We start from the raw sequence: 19,422 nt of genomic DNA, 5'->3' as shown, positions 1-19,422 counted from the left end.
GTCTCAACATCTTTTTTGTAGTATGGTGACCAAAATTGGTTGCAGTATTCCAGGTGTGGTCTCACTAGGGTTTTATAAAGTGGTATTAATACTTCATGTGATCTTGATTCTATGCCTCTGTTTATACAGCCCAGGATTGTATTAGCTTTTCTGGTTGCTACTGCACATTGCTGGCTCATAGTCAAGTGATCATCCACTAGGACTCCAAGGTCCCTCTCATAGTTACTGTTTTTGAGCCAGGTCTCACATAATCTGTACTTATATCTTTGATTTTCCTGTCTAAATGTAAAACTTTGCTTTTCTCCCCATTAAAACTCATTTTATTGGATAGGGACCATTGTTCATGTTTGTCAAGATCTTTTTGAATTCTGAGCTTCTTTTCTGGGGTGTTGGCTATTCCTGCCAGTTTAGTGTCATCTGCAAATTTGATGAGTTCCCCTTGTATTCCCTCATCTAAGACATTGATGAAGATGTACTTTATAACAATATTTCTAATGTAAATTTCCATACCTTTATATTCAAAGAAATCCCTTCATAATATTAAAATATGCTTAATTAAAAACAACAACACATTTGCTTTCACTCCATGAGGTGCCTCTGACATCCTCTGTCACCCAGGCCTTAGTCATTTTCCCAATCAGATATCTCCAGGTAGTAATATCAACAGACAAATTTGGAAAGTTCCAAATTGTGCCCAGCTGTTTTTTATCTGTAGAATAAAGAGAAACATCATGTATTTAGCTTGCCTTCTTATACCCACACACTTGAGAACCCTGTGTTCTATCCAGGGATCCCTTTAAAGATTAATTGGAAACTGTAATGGTTCAGAATGTAGCTAATGTACTTAATGGCACTTGTTACTGGGAGCACATAATACCTGTAAACAAATCCTGCAGACATTATTCTCCTGCTAAAACTGTCTTTGCCAATGGGGTCTTCCCAGCAAAATCTGAGATTCTGAAAAGTAAAGGGGCTGAAGCTAGGAGACATTTCTAAATGGCAGTGCCCATTCTTTAGAACAAATTCCCAGTTGAAATTAGATTTGCTTCTTCCTTAATATTGTTTAGAAAAATATACTATATTAAGGTGACCAACTTTTTTACAACAAAAAGGAGGACATGAATAAATTGAAGAAAAAAATATCGTAAATAAAAGAAACATTGTATTTATTGCAACAATAATACAGAATACGCTATAATATGATCAATGCATAATAAAAACATTTGTAACAATAACATTTTATATTGTAATTATGCTTACATGCCTATTAATTATTTAAATGAGTACTTTTCCATTGAATGAATATTTTTTATCAATGTATCATCTTCTAACAATATATTGGAAATATCTGAACAAGAAATATCCTTCATATTGAATTTTAAGGCAAGTGCTGCTGCTAGAATATCAACATTCAATCTCGATTTCTCACTTGTCCAAAAATCTACACGGCTGGACTGCGTGGGGGTGGGCGGCGGAAGCAGGTGTTGTGAGCCAGGCGCTCCAGGATGGCCACGTAGATGCGCAGGGTGAGGTGGTGGCAGCGCAGGTCAGCACTGCGTAGACCACCAGCTGGCGCGGCCCATGGAAGGTCAACTGCCTGCCACGCCCCCGCCCATAGCCGCCCCGCCAGCACCACTGCCCTCCTGTGGAGAGCCGGCCCCGCAGCTCGCAAAGCACCAGCCGAGCCAGCTCCCGGCCCTGAACCGCCCCCCAACACCACCACCCACCCTGCGCATCCCTGTAGAACCGGCCCCATGGCTCGCAAAGGCAAAGCACCAGCCGCGCCAGCTCCAGCCCTGCAGCCACCCCCCAGCTGCCCCCCAGCACCACCGCCCACCCTGCACATCCCCATAGAGCCAGCCCCGTGGCTCGCAAAGCACCAGCTGCGCTGGATCCGGCCCTGTAGCCACCCCTCAGCACCACCGCCTACCCTGTGCATCCCCGTATAGAACCGAACAGGGAAGATCAAGAGAAACTTACTGTTCCAGTCTCCTCCAGCTATATGCGGAACTAAGTAAGAGATGGTGTAGTTGGGTAGCAGTGAGGGGTGCAAAGTTCCTGCAACTTGCATGTGCAAAGTTTGCCGCCTGGGTGTTTTGGTGCGCTCAGCAGCAATTCCTATTGGCTTTCGAAAGCCAATAGGGGGAGTAGACAGCTCAGGCAAAAGTTGAAAAAAAACATCAAAAAAAGGTCCCGGAACGCCTTCTGGGCGTTCTATGAGGGAAAAAAAGCCCTGCAGATAAGTCTTCAAATATAGAAAAAGAGAATATTTAGGAGGACATTTTCGTGGGAGGACAGAACTCACAAAAGGAGGACTGTCCTCCCAAAAGGAGGACGGTATATGGAAAAGGAGGACATTTAGGAGGACACTTTTTGAGGGAGGACAGAACTCAAAAAAGGAGGACTGTCCTCCCAAAAGGAGGACGGTTGGTCACCTTACTATATATTATATATGGTTTCTATAAGCCTTCTCCATACTAACACCTTACAGATGTACTGGAATTTCCAGTTAATGTTGTTGAATGATTTAGGGTCTTTATTGCCAAGTGTACAATACCAAGCATACAGTATAGTGTCAGTGACATTCTCCATTGTGTGTGGTTTTTCTTTCAATTTCTTGTCTTCCATGCAAGGGTTATGAATACTCATCAAACACAACATCAGGACACTGTTGCACAGAGTACCTGGGAAATAGTGCTTTGTTATCTGATGTGCCTGGATTTCATTATTTTTTCTTCAGTTAGTTTTTAGGGGGAATAAAGATTGCTTTATGATTAACATTCAAATTGACAAAGAGAAATCTTATGATGTTTGCCATCAAAAGCTGTTTCAGAGACCATATAAGTAAAACTAGAACAAGAATTCAGCACAGTATTAATAGTCTGTCTGAAATTAATTCTAAATTTCTAAATTAAACAAGATTAAATAGTTCAGTGAAAAGAAATAACAAATTTTCGGAGTGATTATTGACTGCACTTTGACCCATGAAATGTTTTCTATTATTTTGAGCTGCTTGAAAACAGAAAATGCTCCTGTTACATCTAGGTATACATTCTGTTTTTATCCTAACTTGTCTTGATGAAAATTGTACCCTTCAGAGGGTAGAGGAAAGCAACAACTGCATTAGCTATCTTTCACTAATCAGATAGGAAGACCTGAGAAAATGGAAGTAGTAGAAACGTTAGGAGAAAGTGACCTCCCTTAGGAAGGAAACTAAAATGAATGTTGAATCTATTGAACCTATATCTTGGACTTTTTAATATATATATATATATATATATATATATATATATATATATATATATATATATATATATATATATATATATATATATAAACTCATAGCAATACAATATATAAACTCATAGCAATACAATTCCACAAAAATTATCAGAAATCATGAGAGATTATTTTTATACATATATTGGTAATTTTCTTAACATATTGTATCCCATAAACATAATACATTTTTCACGTATTTGATATGATTAGCCAGCTAGGTAAATATGGGCTAAAAGGAATCACAATTAAGTAGAGGGGATGTGTAGAGATGACTTGGAAATCATACTGTAATCAAAGAATGTTTATTGGTGCTTCTGTGTTAAACTAGAGGGAAATATTAGATGGGCTGACACCAGATTACGATTGTAATGTATTGGTCACAACTGTTTTGAATCACTTGCTTAATGTCTAATCACTTGTTTGAATGTCTGACTAGATTCTGTTGTTATGTAACTGCTGCTGTTACTTAAGCAAGACTTGCTATCTCCAGGCTGGTAATTAGGTTTTGGGCGGGAAACTGTTACTTTAAACCTATTGGCTGCTGCCTGGAGGCTAATCATATAATAGCTGCATAGCAGCTATTTGAGCTGCTTCTGTTCAGAGTTAAATAAACTTATTCTGTTTCAATGCTCATCTCGCTTAATGCCTTCAAGAACCAAGTATATTTAAATATTTAACAGTGGCGACAAAGGTGGGATGTGCTGCTTCATCATAAGAGTCTGAAGTCACTAGGGGGTGAGGTCAGCACAGAGCCTGACAGGAACTACGTTCCCCCCCCTTCAAGAACTGAATACTTAACAACCATGTCACCAGATATGTAGAATAGGTTGCACCATGCAAAAAAAACTCTCCTTCCTGCAACATTACCATATAAAATCCCATATAGTATCTATCACTTCAATCATAATCTACTCATCCTTTTCCTTAATGTGGTGCCCTGCAACTAGTAAATAAGGACATTGCCATTTGCTGCCACGTGACCTGTTACAGGGAAAGGACCAGAAGTTTCCTTAAATATCATGAATGGACAACGTAAATATCAATATTGCCTAGATATTGATATTAAGTACATATAAATGTAGAGTATCTAATAAAGTCTAACCTAATATTTCACATTGTCTTTCCTTAATTTTCTTAATGCTTTACATAAATTAGATATCCAGGATTTTTAAAAAATATATAATAGCTAAAATTTCAAATGTATAGGGACCAATAGTAATTAATTAGAGTTTAAACTCTAATTATGCTCCATTGATTTCCTCAGTATAATTTTACTGTCAGTGATTGTCAAGGTCATTTAACTGGAAAGATTTATATCCTTTTGTAAATGTCAATCGTTGGTTTGAAAAAATTCAAATAACCTACACCAGGGGTAGGCAACTTTGGCTCTTTTATGACTCATGGACTTCAACTCCCAGAATTCCTAAGCCAGCTATGTCATAAAAGAGCCAAGGTTGCCTACGCCTGACCTACACCATCAATTGTTATTGATTTATACCATGTGAGCTGTTTCATGAGCAATCTGGACCTTAGAAGAAGTATTTTCATTGTCTGAACTGGATTTTCTTCTTTAATAACAATAGCAATACCACTTAGACTTATATACTGCTTCATAGTGCTTTACAGCCTCTCTAAGTGGTTTACAGAGTCAGCATATTACCCCCAACAATCTGGGTCCTCATTTTACCAATGTTGGAAGGATGGAAGGCTGAATCAACCTTGAACTGGTGAAAATCGAATTCCTGGCAGTCAACCGAATTAGCCTGTAATACTGCATTCTAAGCACTGCAGATAAATAGTTATAGACAGGCCAAGGATCTGTCGGTCTCTCCTCCATGGAGGATTCCGCCGGGTCGCGTATCTCTCAGTCAAGGGAATCTCCAACACCCATAACCCCAGTGGCTTCAACTAGCCGCTTGGCACTTGAGCGGGAGAGTTTAGTCAGACAGTCCTATTCATCTGGGGTGATCTCCAAGCCTCAAGGTGACTCTCCACTAATAGAATTTATGATGCCACGTGGAAGAATTTCTGCACGTGGTGTAATTCACATAACCTTAGACCTTTATCGGTTACCATCCCTGATATTTTAGACTACCTTTTGGAGGGACTGAATAAGAGTTTATCAAATAGTACCATCCGCAGGCAAGTTGCGGCCCTGTCAACGGTCCTCACATGTGACAACCTACATTCATTATCACAGCACCCGGCGGCTGCCGCCTTTCTAAAAGGGGCAATTAACACCAGGCCCCCTACGATGCAACGATATCCCTCATAGGATCTACCAAGAGTGTTGCAAGCCCTCTCAGTGTCACCGTTCGAGCCCCTAAGGTCTTGCTCACTTTACTTCCTCTCTCTGAAGATTGCCTTTCTGGTAGCCATCAGGTCAGCAAGATGTATTTCGGAACTGGCCACCCTCTCGGTCAGAAGTGATCTGTGTATGTTTCTGGAGGACAGAGTGGTCCTTAGATTGGACCCTTCTTTCATTCCGAAAGTCAATACATGGTTCCATAGGTCCCAGGATTTGATTCTTCCAGACTTTTGTCCCAACCCGTCACATCATCTGGAGAGACAGTGGCATAAACTAGATGTGCACAGGGCTTTGCAACATTACGTTAAGCAGACTGCTGCTTTTCGCAAGTCGGAGGCCCTGTTCGTGTCCTTTCAGCCCTCTTCCATGGTTAAGAAGGTATTGTAAGGACCCACCCCACTTTGCATCTTAAGAAGACAGAACTCTTGGAATAGCTCTTCCAACAGGAATCCTTTATTAAGAGAAAATGGTTGCAGGCATGCTAGACAGGACTTGGGGTTCAAGCTCTCCCATTCCAGGTTTTAAGGGGTTCCCCAGTAGTCCCACCCAATCAACCCCCCTTCCAGTGATAGTTTCAAGTATCACAATTCCATCCCCTTTCTTCTTCCGTCTGGATGGAGACTTCAGATAACTACATGAAAGGCAATTACTCTTCTTTGATATGTTAACGCTTAGAGGCCACAATAAACACACATTCAGTCCTTTGAAGTGTGCTGAAGGAAGTGAGGGCCATAAAGCCCCTTTGCTCTCCCCCTTTTCTCCCTCTTATGGCAGAATCCAGAGAAGGCAGAATTGGGAGTTTCTATGTTTGATAATTAAAGATGAAATATAATTGGATTCTGACATCCGGCCCCTCTTAACAATAAGAGAGATCCACCTGAAAGAAAACACAAGTAAAAAATTTAGTTAGGCTTGTTAGGATACTCTGTGTGAAACTTCTTCAATAGCTTCGGGGCTCTGACGTGACGTTTATGGACCCACTCATTTTGTGAGGCAGGGAGGTGTTTCCAGGCAACTAGGTACTGAGTTGTTCCATGATATCTCCTAGAGTCAAGGATCTCTTTTATTTCGAAGTGTTGTTCCCCCTCCACCATGATTGGAGGTGGTGGGGGGGGGATTTTTGGCCGTAGAGGTGACTGATGCTCTCTTTTCAGCAAGCTGCAATGAAAAACTGGGTGTATTTGCCTGAGGTTTTTGGGTAATTCTAATTCTACTGTTACTGGATTTATGATCCTTTTAATTGGAAAAGGTCCTATATATTTTGGTCCAAGTTTTTTACAGGGCTGTAGGGACTTTAGGTATTTTGTAGATAAGTACACCATTTCTCCTATAATGAATGGTGTAGGCTCAACCCTTTTTTTATCGGCTTGTGCTTTGTATGCCCGCCTAGCTTCATCTAGTGATTTTCTGACTATTGGCCAGGTGTTTTGTAGGTTTTCCATCCATTCTTTCAGTGAAGGGATCGTTGGTTCTTTTGGGGTTAACTCTGGCATAGGGTTGAAACTTTGGCCGTTGGCTATTTGAAAAGGAGTGTAGCCTGTGCTGGAGTGGACTGCATTATTGTAGGCAACTTCTGCAAAAGGAAGTAAGTCCGTCCAATCACTCTGTTGGAAATTTAAAAAACATCTCAAATATTGCTCAAGTACCGACTGGCACCGTTCCGCTTGTCCATCTCCTTGAGGGTGGTGGCTAGATGTCAATCCCTGAGTGGTCCCTAAGAGGGATAAAAATTCCTTCCAAAATGCAGACGTAAATTGCACTCCCCTATCAGAGATGATGCGTTGGGGTGCCCCGTGCAATCTGTAAATGTGCTGGATGAAAAGTTTTGCTAAGGCCTTTGCAGTGGGAATTTTTTGGCAAGGGATAAAGTGCACCTGTTTGGAAAATAGGTCCGTGACTGTCCAGATAACAGTATTCCCATTGCTTTCAGGCAATTCCACTATAAAATCCATGGCTATTTCCCTCCAGGGGGCTGAGGGACTTGCCACTGGTTGTAACAGCCCTGGCGATTTCCCTTGCAACCTCTTTGCTGATGCACAGGTTGGGCAGCTGGCAACATAACTTTCTATGTCCTTTTTTATTGATGGCCACCAAAATTGCCGTTTAATTAAGTGTAAAGTTTTTACAAATCCAAAATGCCCTGCTGATTTTGTGTCATGGCAAAGTTGCATGAAAGTTAGTCTTTGAGTTGTTGGTATATATAACTTTTCCCCTACCCAAGGCAATCCGTCTCTCATTGTGCACACATGTTTGTTTTTCTGGAACCAATCATCTGTTTCCAAACTTTTTCTGAATTCAATCCCAGTTTGGCTGTCCAGTTGTGGTTTTATTTTGGTCTCTGTGGTTCGTCTGTTATATTTGCGAGATGTGCATCTGCCAGGAACTGAGCAAATGCTGGGACCAGCGGGCTTGTTTGGGATTGAGTTTCCTGGAAGTTTTCAGGGCTTCATCAGTCCATACCTGGAAGGGGATTTTGTTGCCTTCCAGGAACTGTCGCCACGTGAGTAATGCCCAACGTATCCCATAAGCCTCCTTCTCCCATACGGGCCAGCGCTGTTCTGTTTCCGTGAGTTTCTTAGATGTATATGCACAGGGTTGCAATACTGCATCATCATTTTCTTGTAATAGCACAGCCCCCACTGCCACATCACTTGCATCTGCCTGTATTATGAAGGGCTTGTCCATATCTGGGTGCCTTAGTACTGGTTCGGCAGAAAAAAGTCTCTTTAGTCTCTCAAACGCTGCTTGGCACTCCATTGTCCATGTTAGTGGCTGGCTAGGTTTTACTGAGGATGTTCCCTTCGTTTTTAGTAAGTTGGTGAGGGGCAAGGCTATCTGTGCAAATGAGGGGATGAATTGGCGGTAAAAATTTGCAAAGCCCAGGAAACTTTGTAGTTGCTTTCTTGTGCGGGGTGGTGCCCATTCTAATACTGCTCTGACCTTCTCTGGGTCCATTTCAATGCCCTGTGGGGATATGCGATAGCCTAGGTAGTCTATCCTTTCCTGGTGGAATTCGCATTTTGAGAGTTTGGCATATAGGTGAGCGGCTCGCAGCTTCTTTAAAACCGCTCTGACAAGTTTGACGTGTTCTTCTTTTGTTTCGGTAAAGATAAGAATGTCGTCCAAGTAAACAAGGACCCCCTTAAACAGGTGCTCCCTTAGAACGTCATTGATTAATTGCATAAAGACTGCAGGGCCCCCTTGTAATCCAAATGGCAAGACTTTGAATTGATAGCACCCCATGGGGCAGTTAAATGCAGTCTTCCATTCGTCCCCTTCCTTGATTCTCACGCGATAGTAAGCTTCCCTTAAGTCTAGTTTAGAAAAAATTTTCCCTTTCGATAGGTGTGACAGCATGTCTTTCATGAGGGGCAGCGGGTATAGGTTGCTTTCACTGATTGTGTTCAGGGCCCTATAATCCACGCATAAACGTAAAGAGCCATCCTTCTTCTCTCTAAAAAGGACCGGGGCAGCCACTTTAGGCTTAGCTGGTTCAATGAAACCTCTCTCCAGGTTTTTTTTTATAAATCTTTCCATTTCCTCCTTCTCCTTTGGGCTCATGGAGTATAATCTGGGCTTCGGGAGTTTTGCCCCAGGCTTGAATTCAATGGTACAGTCTGTGGGTCGGTGGGGGGGAAGCTCATTCGCCCTCTCCTCACTGAAGACTTCAGCAAGGTCCCTATATTCCTCTGGTATTTCTGTTAATCTTTTTTCCTCTCCTATGGATGCTTTTTCTATTCTTGATTCTGGTAGCCTCTCTTGGGGTTTTAAGTCCATAGGGTCCCCCTTCGGGAATTTGATTTCTGTCGTCCTCCAATTTACCCAGGGGTTCCATTTTTTCAACCATTCCATCCCTAGAATCATTGGGCATTCCATACCTGGGGTCACCACAAACGTTAAGTCCTCTTCATGGTTGCCCAGGGAGAGGTGTATTGGCAGAGTGGCTAGGGTAGCTGGCACCCCCCCTGCTATGGATCCATCTAGCTGGCCAAATGAGATTGGTTGTTCCAGTCTCCTGGATGGGATGCCCAGATTCCCCACTAGTGTTGGGCTAATGAGGCAGCGGGTGCAGCCAGAGTCTATTAAGGCTTTCACCTTCACAGCTTCGGGCATGGGGGGGATTAATATAGTCACTGTTTTGAAGATGGGTGTGATGCGTCCACTTACCAGGGGTTCGCCTTCCGAGCTGTCATCTGAGGCATCCACCGTCCCTGTGGTGTAGGCTGGAGTTCTTTCCCCTTGGTGAGCAGAGGTGGGGTTTTCTGCAATTTCCATCATTTTCATGGCTGTTTCTTTTGGCTTAGCTGAATACCCTCTGGGTTTGTTGATTGGGGATCTGTCTGGGTTGTGCTGGGGGGCCTTTGAGCGGCATTCTACAGCTCGATGCCCTTCTCTTCCGCACTTGAAACACTCCATCTGCTTCTTGGCTGTATCCGATGATTTCACCGGTTGGTGTGTCAGCTCAGGCGGGGGGCGGCTCCATTGTTTTCCTCGGCGATGCCTCTTCAATATGTCGATCTCTGCTTCCTCTGCCAAGACGTACCATTCCTCAAGTCGATGTGGGTCTCCTCGGGGCAGGCAAGCATCATATAGATCATAGTTTAGTCCGTCTTTGAAACGGCCAAGGAGGATGTCTTCTGGCCAATTCAGTTTGCTGGCAATGGCTCGGAATTCTTGTGTATACTCAGCCACTGGGCGTTTGCCCTGCCTCATCGTTGTTATTCTTTCACGGGCTTTGCGATCAGCCAGGGGGTCTTCAAATCGTCTTCTCAACGAGGACATGAAACGGTTGAAGTTACTGAGTTCTGGGGCATTGGAGTCATGCAGGTTCACCACCCAATCTGCAGCTGGTCCATCCAGGGCAGATTGCACGATCCGGATGCGGGCTTTGTCGCTGGGGATGTCCTGCCCATATTCCTCCATGTAGCTGAGGACTTGGGTTAGGAAAAACCCCAAGCGTGTTGGCTCCCCTTTGAATTTCACCTCCAACGGTGGACGTCTTGGAATGGATCGGTGCCTCCATTGTGGGTGGTAGTGTCTTCCGTCCAGATTTCCATCTGTGGTCCGGTAGGGGGTGGGAGCTCCTGGATCAGTAAATGTCCCTGGGGTTGCAGGTTCCACGTCCCCCTCGGTGTCTCTCCCTTTGTGGCTCCAGGAACTGGGGCGGGCGTAGGGCTCAGGAATCTCCTCTCCTAGGGAGCTGAGAGTTCTCTTCATCAGGTCAATAGCTCTCTCTAGGATCCAGTCTGAGTACGGCATACAGCTTCCTCCCTCTTCACTTGCGTGCAGGGATTTCTCCATCTCCTGCTTCCATTCTGGTTGCTTGGTCCCCCGTCTCAGGGTCACTTTTCTTGATTCCTTTCCCCACTCGCTTTTCTTTCCAACGCCCATCGACCAGCGAGGCTTGTGGTCCTGTGTCTCCACCACTTCTTCTTCTGAGAAATCTGGCCTCTCGGATCCCAACATCTGGCAAGGTTCCAACTGGGTCAGCGGCTCTCTTTCCAGGGAGTTTTCTCCCTCTCTTGCTTCGTTGTCTGACATGGTAAATTTTTGCAAAATCCCCCGGCAAGGGTCTACCTTCCAGGTGGATTAATTTTGCAAGTCCTGTCTAATGTAAGGACCCACCCCACTTTGCATCTTAAGAAGACAGAACTCTTGGAATAGCTCTTCCAACAGGAATCCTTTATTAAGAGAAAATGGTTGCAGGCATGCTAGACAGGACTTGGGGTTCAAGCTCTCCCATTCAAGGTTTTAAGGGGTTCCCCAGTAGTCCCACCCAATCAACCCCCCTTCCAGTGATAGTTTCAAGTATCACAATTCCATCCCCTTTCTTCTTCCGTCTGGATGGAGACTTCAGATAACTACATGAAAGGCAATTACTCTTCTTTGATATGTTAACGCTTAGAGGCCACAATAAACACACATTCAGTCCTTTGAAATGTGCTGAAGGAAGTGAGGGCCATAAAGCCCCTTTGCTCTCCCCCTTTTCTCCCTCTTATGGCAGAATCCAGAGAAGGCAGAATTGGGAGTTTCTATGTTTGATAATTAAAGATGAAATATAATTGGATTCTGACAGGTATCATCTTCAACCACTGGGAGATGGATCAGGGCATGCGTTGCTCATGTGTATAGATCCCAGTCTTTACCAGTGCCGACAAACATCACCACTCATTCAACATGTAGCGTGGCCACATCAGCGGCCTGGTCTACCCAGGCTTCTGTTGAAGAGATCTGTAGGGCAGCGACTTGGTCTTCTCCCTCTTCATTTATAAGGCATTACAAACTTGATAAGTTCACTGCAGCGAATGCCTCAATTGGCAGAAGGGTCTTGCAGCAGGTTGTTTCCTCTCAGGGGACACATGCCTAGACTGTCCCTTCCAGCAGAGACATGGGTGGCTTTGGTATGTCCCACTGGTGGATGCTACATCTATCATGCTGGATAAGGGGCGTTGTCTTACCTGAACACCTTTTCTCAGCGTGATGATGTAGCATCCACACCCACCCTTAACAGTCAGTCTAGGCAGGTGTAATTACAGGACGAGCCATTGCGGCAGACTTCGTCATGGTTGCTTTGCCTTGTCAAAACTAAGGAAAAGACCGCCCAAAGGAGGCGTGGCTGAAGTTTTTTTCTTCGTCTCAACTGAGCAGGAAGGCTGAGATTACCCACCGGTGGATGCTACATCATCATGCTGAGAAAAGGTATTCAGGTAAGACAACGCCCCTTTTCCCTTATTTCTGTATATCTATTTATCTTTTAAATATACATTTGTCTATAATCTATATTTTATTCCAACACTATACATTTGTCTTGGCTACCCTCTTATTGTCTATCCAATCATAAAATTGTTCCCAGATTTTGTAGTACTTAGTTTCACTTTTATCCTTGAGTTCTCATGTAAGTCTATCCATTTCAGCGCAATTAAAAATTTTCAGTCATATTTCCTCTTCGATTGGAGTATCTTTCTCTTTCCATTTTTGAACAAAGGCTATTCGTGCCGCTGTTACTATATGCAGTAGTAAATAATTTGTATCTTTCTTATATTTTCTTTCTATAATACCCAATAAAAAAATTCCGGTTTGGCTTCTATATCTATTAGCAAAATTTCTTCCAGCCATTTCTTTAATAAATTCCAAAATTTTTGTGCCTTTGGGCATTGCCAAACATTGATAAAATGTTATTTTGATTGATAAAACGTGGGGGTGCTGTCACCTATAAAGATATTTTGAATGAGAAAGGAGAATTAAAAGCGAGAAATACCTTAAAGAAAGAAGGAATTGATCTGGAATGGTGGGCATATCTTCAAATCCAATCCAAATTTAATAAAGACAAAAAGGAACGGGGCATAAAGCAAGACTCTTCAGAATTAGCTAAAATCTTATTTATTAGGGAAGGCAAGACTATAAGTAAACTATATCGATATTTATTAGAGCAAGATATGATTGAGGAACAGGTGAAAGAAACAATGATAATTTGGTGTAAATATTTTGGGCGCAATATTGATTTGGATAATTGGCAAAGTTTATGGGAAAAAAAATCTAAAAATTACTCTAGCAACCTCCTATAAGGAAAACCTCTATAAGATGTTTTATAGGTGGCACCTCCCTCCCACAAGATTAGCACGAATGAACAAGGGGAAATCCTCAATATGCTGGAAGTCTGGAGAGACCGTTGGGAATTACTACCACATGTGGTGAAACATGTGGGCCATCTCAAAGATGGCCCACAAATATTGTAAGTAAATCCAATTATTTTGTGAGGAATGACACATTCAGTATGTTTCCCTTTTACCTGAGCAAAGCAATGTCAATTAATGTATGGTCAGTGCTTTTTTTCTAAAAAAAAAAAAAAAGGTGCCGGAATTCACACACGTCATACAACCCACCTTGCCTACCCTACAAGGTTCCATCCATAAAAGGTGCCAGAATTCCATTCTGGGCGTTCTATGAGAAAAAAAGCCTGTGTATGGTTAATGTATAGCTATGAAGTATTGACCTCTAAGCCTCAGAAGCATTTAAATAATGTTGTGTCAAAACTACTTCCAGTTTAATTTTTGCCCTTTATAGAAAACAAGGGATAAATGGGTAATTAAGGGTTTTTTCCCCAGAAAATCCTTCACCTATAAAATTTATTTTAAAATCCTAATATCAGTAAATATATGATATAATGTATGTAGGCTTACATACAGATGAAAGAGGACTGTTTATTATGCTATAACTGCCAAAAAGGAAATAAACTTTAAGATAAACTGTCAGCTTGAATGCCTGCCAACATTAGGCAGCTGTCACCATATTAAAAATATTATTTTCTCCAACAAAGGAAATATAAACCAATCATTTTATAATTATTTTCCTTTTTTTAAGCCAGATTTTTGCAACATCAATAGCAGTTGGCTATACAGAAAGATGAAAAACAGATTCATCTGGCAGGTTTTGTCATGATGTTTTATATCAGGTGCGCAGATGGTGAGAAGCTATGAAGTAAAGATAAAAATATTAACAGAGGAAGAGGATAAAATCTGTATATTGTCAAAAGTATGTGGGATAGAAAAGATAGCAATGAAGGACTTCTGAACTACTTTACTTTGCCTAACCTTAGTTGACAAAATTGGCATTTGGGAAATGTAACAAATACTTACAATAACTTTATACTCAATTGTATCATGTAGTTCAAGAACTTTATAATAAAAGCTGAATCAGTTGTTTATTTGGAATAACACAGATAAATTTTGCTAGTGGTGTAAAGGTCTCCCATGAACATTAGACACAAAAATGCAGCCTGTGGGACTCATTTCTCCCATTGGCCATTGAAAACGTCTGATAACAATTCTACTTGGGTGAAAGACCAGTAGAAACTGGTTCTTCAAACAATCAATCTCAAAAACAGTAACCCAGTCTTCTTCAAAGTAGTATATATTAGATGTTGATTTTTCCCTATAGCTTTATATAGCCAATAACAGACAGCTTTCTCATAATTTAAATGTCTTTTTTTTACAAAAACATTTTAATGCTGTTTTCCTCAGAAAATGCCTTTTAAAAAGCTATCAAACATCCATGTTGTACTACATACAGATTTCATCATCACACAATCACAATCACTGAATATTCAACTGATTTACATGTGTTCCATTCAGGCCTGAAGCAATAACTCTCACTGTCTACCTATAGAGCTTCCCTGTTGGCTAATGTTGGTTGATGGCCTGTTTTGCTATCATTTTTATCCCCTGCTCCAAAAACCTCCATTTTCATGTATTCTCATTACAGAGCATTTTCAATCATCAGAATCCTGATTTTGGTCACCAGCTGTATTTTTTAGAATGAGACTATACTGTAATTGCCAGTACTGTAATAGCATGTAATTTTTGGGGGGTATTCCTAGTATTTCATTTCTGCCTTGAAAATGCAGGGGTCTGCCTCCAATTTTGCATTTTGATTCCCCAAATTTATAGTTCTGCATACAGAATATTTGACTGGCATTAGATCCCCTTCACTACATAAACTCTATACTGTCATGAAGGGTTCTGTAACTGGAACAAAAATTAATTGTTTTAGCCTAACTATTGCTATCTCACTTTTGTAATCAGCATTTGCATCAGGGACAAATTTCATGCAAGCATGGGAAACATGTACATGGATGGGATGTACTGAAGGAGAGAATAAGGAATGTGTACAGGAATGATTGATGTCTTCCTTACTATGTAATGGCTCTGTTGTCTGATTTTCATTAGCTAACAAAGTTTATAAAGCAATGCTACTAACTTTCTAAGGTGTGGCACTTCTAGATGTAACTCTGCCAGCGTTCCAGATTGTTTGCTACCCAGCTATTTTATTTGATCAATTAAAGCACTGTTTCCTCAAGAAGCCTCCGTTTTAGTTGCCTGATTAGATTTTTAATGGTATCTCAAATTTAAGTTAAGGGCCAGTGACTTTACATTTCTGGCACCCAAACAGAGAAACTAGATGTGTTTCTTCAAGATCGTTTCTCAAAGAACTCCCTGTGAATGAGTCCTACTGTGACTCAGCAACCTTCAGGCATGACATCCAGGAAAATTGGTGCAGGTCAGTATAAAGTCAAGAGCATTCTCAGACCCTTTTGTGTCTGGTGACTTTTGAACTGTTCAGCTGCCAGCTGAATCCTGAATGTTTAAGGAGGCTGAACCCTGAATATTTAAGGAGGCTTCTATCTTGTCCCAGTGGAGGATAGGAGGAGACCAGAACACAAGAGGAATTTGGTAAGTAGAAACAAGCATTCCGGAATGAGGAGGAGGTTGGAGGACTCTCTCTCTCTCTCTCTCTCTCTCTCTCTCTCTCTCTCTCTCTCTCTCTCTCTCTCTCTCTCTCTCTCTGTGTGTGTGTGTGTGTGTGTGTGTGTGTGTGAAATGCCTGAAAGGCAGGTTAGTTGTCTGCAATGTGAATGAATGATTGTTGAGGAACCCCCTGTAAAGGACCCCTGCATAAGAGAGGGCATGGCCAGCCCCAATATCGAACAAAAGATATTAAGAAATTTCTTGGGTCATTCATTTGCACTGAGCAAACGAATTGGTGTTTAGGGAAGAGGAGGGGCTGTGTTTCCAGTAGGCTGTGTGTTAGCCCATTGGAAAGCACTGACATTGTGGCAGTAAAAATAATCTTCAAGAGAGCAAGATTGAAAAAAATTTGTGCACCTCCATTTGGCCAGCTTATCTTTTTAACAACTTCAGCCACAGAAGAAAAGAAAGAAAAGAAAAATTCAAGAAGTACTGAATGGGTTTTTTCCCCCTTCTCTAATCTGGCTCTTTGGATGTACATTCAATTCCTTTCTGTTAGACACTGATGCTATCTACTGTCCTTAGAAACCATCCTTATTATCAGACGTAAAGAGAGAAGGCTGCTCTCTGCAGTTTCCCCCTCCCCCTTCACACTGGCAAAGGGCCCAATATTCAACATTCCTTTTGGTCCTTCCCCACTGTCCTTTGAATTTGCTGGGAAAAATTGGAAGCAACCATAAATGTTCCCCTCCCTTTTTAGAGAAAAATTAAAAGGGAGGCCCACTTTGGCCTCAAACCCCAAATTGATGTGTTTCTTAAATATTTGGCCATCCAGAACATTAAGCTTGGACTTGGAATGGTGAGAAAGGTAGGATGTAGTTATGGGCCTCAAAAATCACATCTTGATTTTTCTCACTTCTCAGAGGACAAGCAACAGGCCTGGAAATGTTGTCGTAATGGTATCTGTGTATATGTGTATGTATATTGTTTTGTGTTATTTCCAAGACTTGGAAGAGGGACAAAACCCTCTGATAACAAACAAAAAGGCCTTATTTAAAAATAAATGGTTTGCCTGGAAAAAGCATGAAAATGATATATCTGTATGTGAAACTGTTTATGCAAGCAGTTTGAATGGAAGTGAATGTGTGAATATGCTGAGTGTGCAAATATGTGTGTGTGTGAGTGAGTTGAAGTCCATGAGTCATAAAAGAGCAAGTGAGTTCCCCACCCCACCCCAGCTGTGAAAGAAACAGTAAATTGCAGATTTTGTTGTTGGTGTTTGCATGAGGACGTGAAGAGAGAAAACTATTTTGTTGAAAGAATGATATAAATGAGAAAAATTCAAAAGGGGCTGAGATCCCGATTCAGTTTTTTAAAATTCTGTTCAGCCTTCTTCATTACTGGCTTGCTACATTTTTTTGGGGGGGGGAAGAGAGAGACGGAAAAAGGGACAAGGGGGGGTGTTTGATCATTTTTTAAAACTTTTTTTTCTCTCTGTTTAACTCTGGCCTCAAAGAAGAAGGGAAGGAGGGGGAAGTGAAATTTGAGAGTTATTCTTGCAGCTTTTGGCTTGTAATTTTGTTGAGGAACACAGAACAAAAGAAATCTTGTTTAGCAGGGATTGTAACCAAAAAGAACTCAGAGAAAAACTTGGCATTGGAACACACTGAAAATCTTTCGGATTTAAATTGTTAGTTAACCCTATATATACTCATCAACCAAAGGAAATGATTCTGAAGTTTTGCTTAGATTTGTAAATGTTTTAAAAGCTTGATGCTCTAGTTTCAGTCTTTGCATATACATATATTTTCATTAACTCAGAATACCTCAATAAGCTTGTTTTTTTTTTCTTGTGAAATTGCTGTTTATTTTATTTGGAGCACCTGTTTTGAACCTCCCCAACTTATAGAAGCATTTTTATCTCTTTATGAATGTTGATTCTGGAATAGCAAAAGGTGTGCTAGCTCAGGACTGGGCTGGGAGAAAGAAACCAGCTGATTTTAAACCTGCCCAATTCTTGAGCTCAATGAACTAAACTGATTAGAACATGAAGTGATAGAATTGCAGACAAAGGTTTGGCTTGATTTGTTTACAGATGGATTTAGCAAAATAGCTTAAGGGAGAACATCTTGGATGTGTGGTGATAGGTGAATGAAGAAGTGAATGTTGGTGGAGGCTGGGGGGGCTCTCCCTCCCTGTGGTTAGCTCAAGCCTGTGGGCTCTGAGCCAGGCTCTGAGGTTATTCATGAGGAGAGGAAAATATGGATACTTTTCAAAAATTTGGAAAGAAAAATTGATTAATAGTAAAAAGGGAAAGAATTAACTCACATGAAGTTGGTGCAGAAGCAGCAGAAATGGCATGGAAAAGCAAGCGAATGTTTGAGGAGGAGGAGTTAAAGAATGTGTTTAGGTTTTTTTTGAAAGCTTATGGATGTGGGATGTACACAGTGACTGGACAGGTTGTGACATCTAGTGGTGAGGCCATTTCAATATAGGCCTCAGCTTTGGAAAACTTGCTTTGAAATGATGTATGTTGCACAAAAGTTCAAAAATGTCAATGAAGAAGAGAAGAAAGTTACTCACTATTTGCATAATCTGGCACAGGTTTTGTCTTCTATTCCAGTATAGGCCCAGGCTGCCCTACCCCGTCTGTGACCATCGTTATTCCTGGAGAGTGGGTTCAGGTGAAAGAACTGTTCACCTATAAGTACTAATCCTAAGTGGTTCCATCCCCATCAAGTCCTCCTGAGCACCTCAACAGCAGTGAGAAATGGAAGGAATCAAGGCGGGGCCATGAAAAGTTCCATCTTCTCCTCTCCAATGGCAAGCTCAACAGCTGGACAGCTTAACTTTGACCTGCCTCATTGAACTGTCTCCATCTAACTAGGAGAAAACTTCAGTGGACTGGACTACCCTGGAACTCGGGTTCGTAGTATATAGACTGTGTATTGCTACATTTTTCTTACATTGTTGCTGCTGTTTTCCCCACACCTTCAGACCATGGGCCCAATAATTAAAGGAACAAAAGGGAGTTGTGTTTATAACAACACTATGTATTCTACTTGCAAAGTGGGGGATAGGGTCACTTGTTATGCTCCTGTCAATAAAGCCCTACCAATAACTTCAAATCTGGACATATGGAGGGATGCGCAGACATTACCTCTTGGAAAGCTGAGCCAGGCTGTGCAAATAAAAAGAAGTGCGAGGCCACCCAGCTCCCAGCCTGCCCGGTTTCGGCAGGCAGCAGGGCGCTCTTCTCACAGCACCAAGAGGGTGAGCCAGGTGGCGCAAATCTGATGAGAAGCGCAATGCTGCCCAGCCCCCAGCCTGCCCAGTTTCAGCAGGGAGCAAGGTGCAAAGCTGGTGAGCTTCACACCTCCCGGCTCAACCTCTTGGCGCTGTGAGGAAAGTGCCCCGCTGCCTGCCGAAATCGGGCAGGCTGGGGGCTGGGCGGCAATGCACAGGTAACATTGACTCTCACGCTGCTCATGGCATCCCCTCCCCCAGAGCCCACCAAGCCAGGTATGTGAAGTAGGTGAGGGCCATGTGCTGGCCACTTCCAGGCAATTGTGACACCTCCCCAGCTGT

At 42.0% G+C, this 19,422-nt stretch overlaps 1 protein-coding gene across 3 annotated transcripts in view; it reads right to left on the bottom strand.

Moving 5' to 3' along the window:
• The window catches only part of GRPR (gastrin releasing peptide receptor), a 138,799-nt gene extending 120,434 nt beyond the window's left edge, over nt 1-18,365 (bottom strand). Inside the window, exons 1-2 of one of the 3 annotated variants that reach the window (XM_039339879.1) lie at nt 18,163-18,193; nt 511-709 (exon numbers count right to left, since the gene is read on the bottom strand). The gene's annotated coding sequence lies outside the window, so the exon portion shown is untranslated. Of the gene's footprint in view, nt 1-510; nt 710-18,162 lie in introns of all 3 variants that reach the window. The other 2 variants (XM_039339881.1, XM_039339882.1) reach the window with 2 other exon arrangements.
• Between the last annotated feature and the right edge of the window lie 1,057 nt (nt 18,366-19,422).

This window comes from Crotalus tigris, unplaced genomic scaffold (assembly GCF_016545835.1).
Source record: "Crotalus tigris isolate CLP2741 ecotype Arizona unplaced genomic scaffold, ASM1654583v1 scf7180000017740.3459589, whole genome shotgun sequence".
NCBI classification, from domain to species: Eukaryota; Metazoa; Chordata; class Lepidosauria; order Squamata; family Viperidae; genus Crotalus; species Crotalus tigris.
Note: the sequence above shows the minus strand (reverse complement) of the source record. Positions and strands in the feature narration are given on the sequence as shown.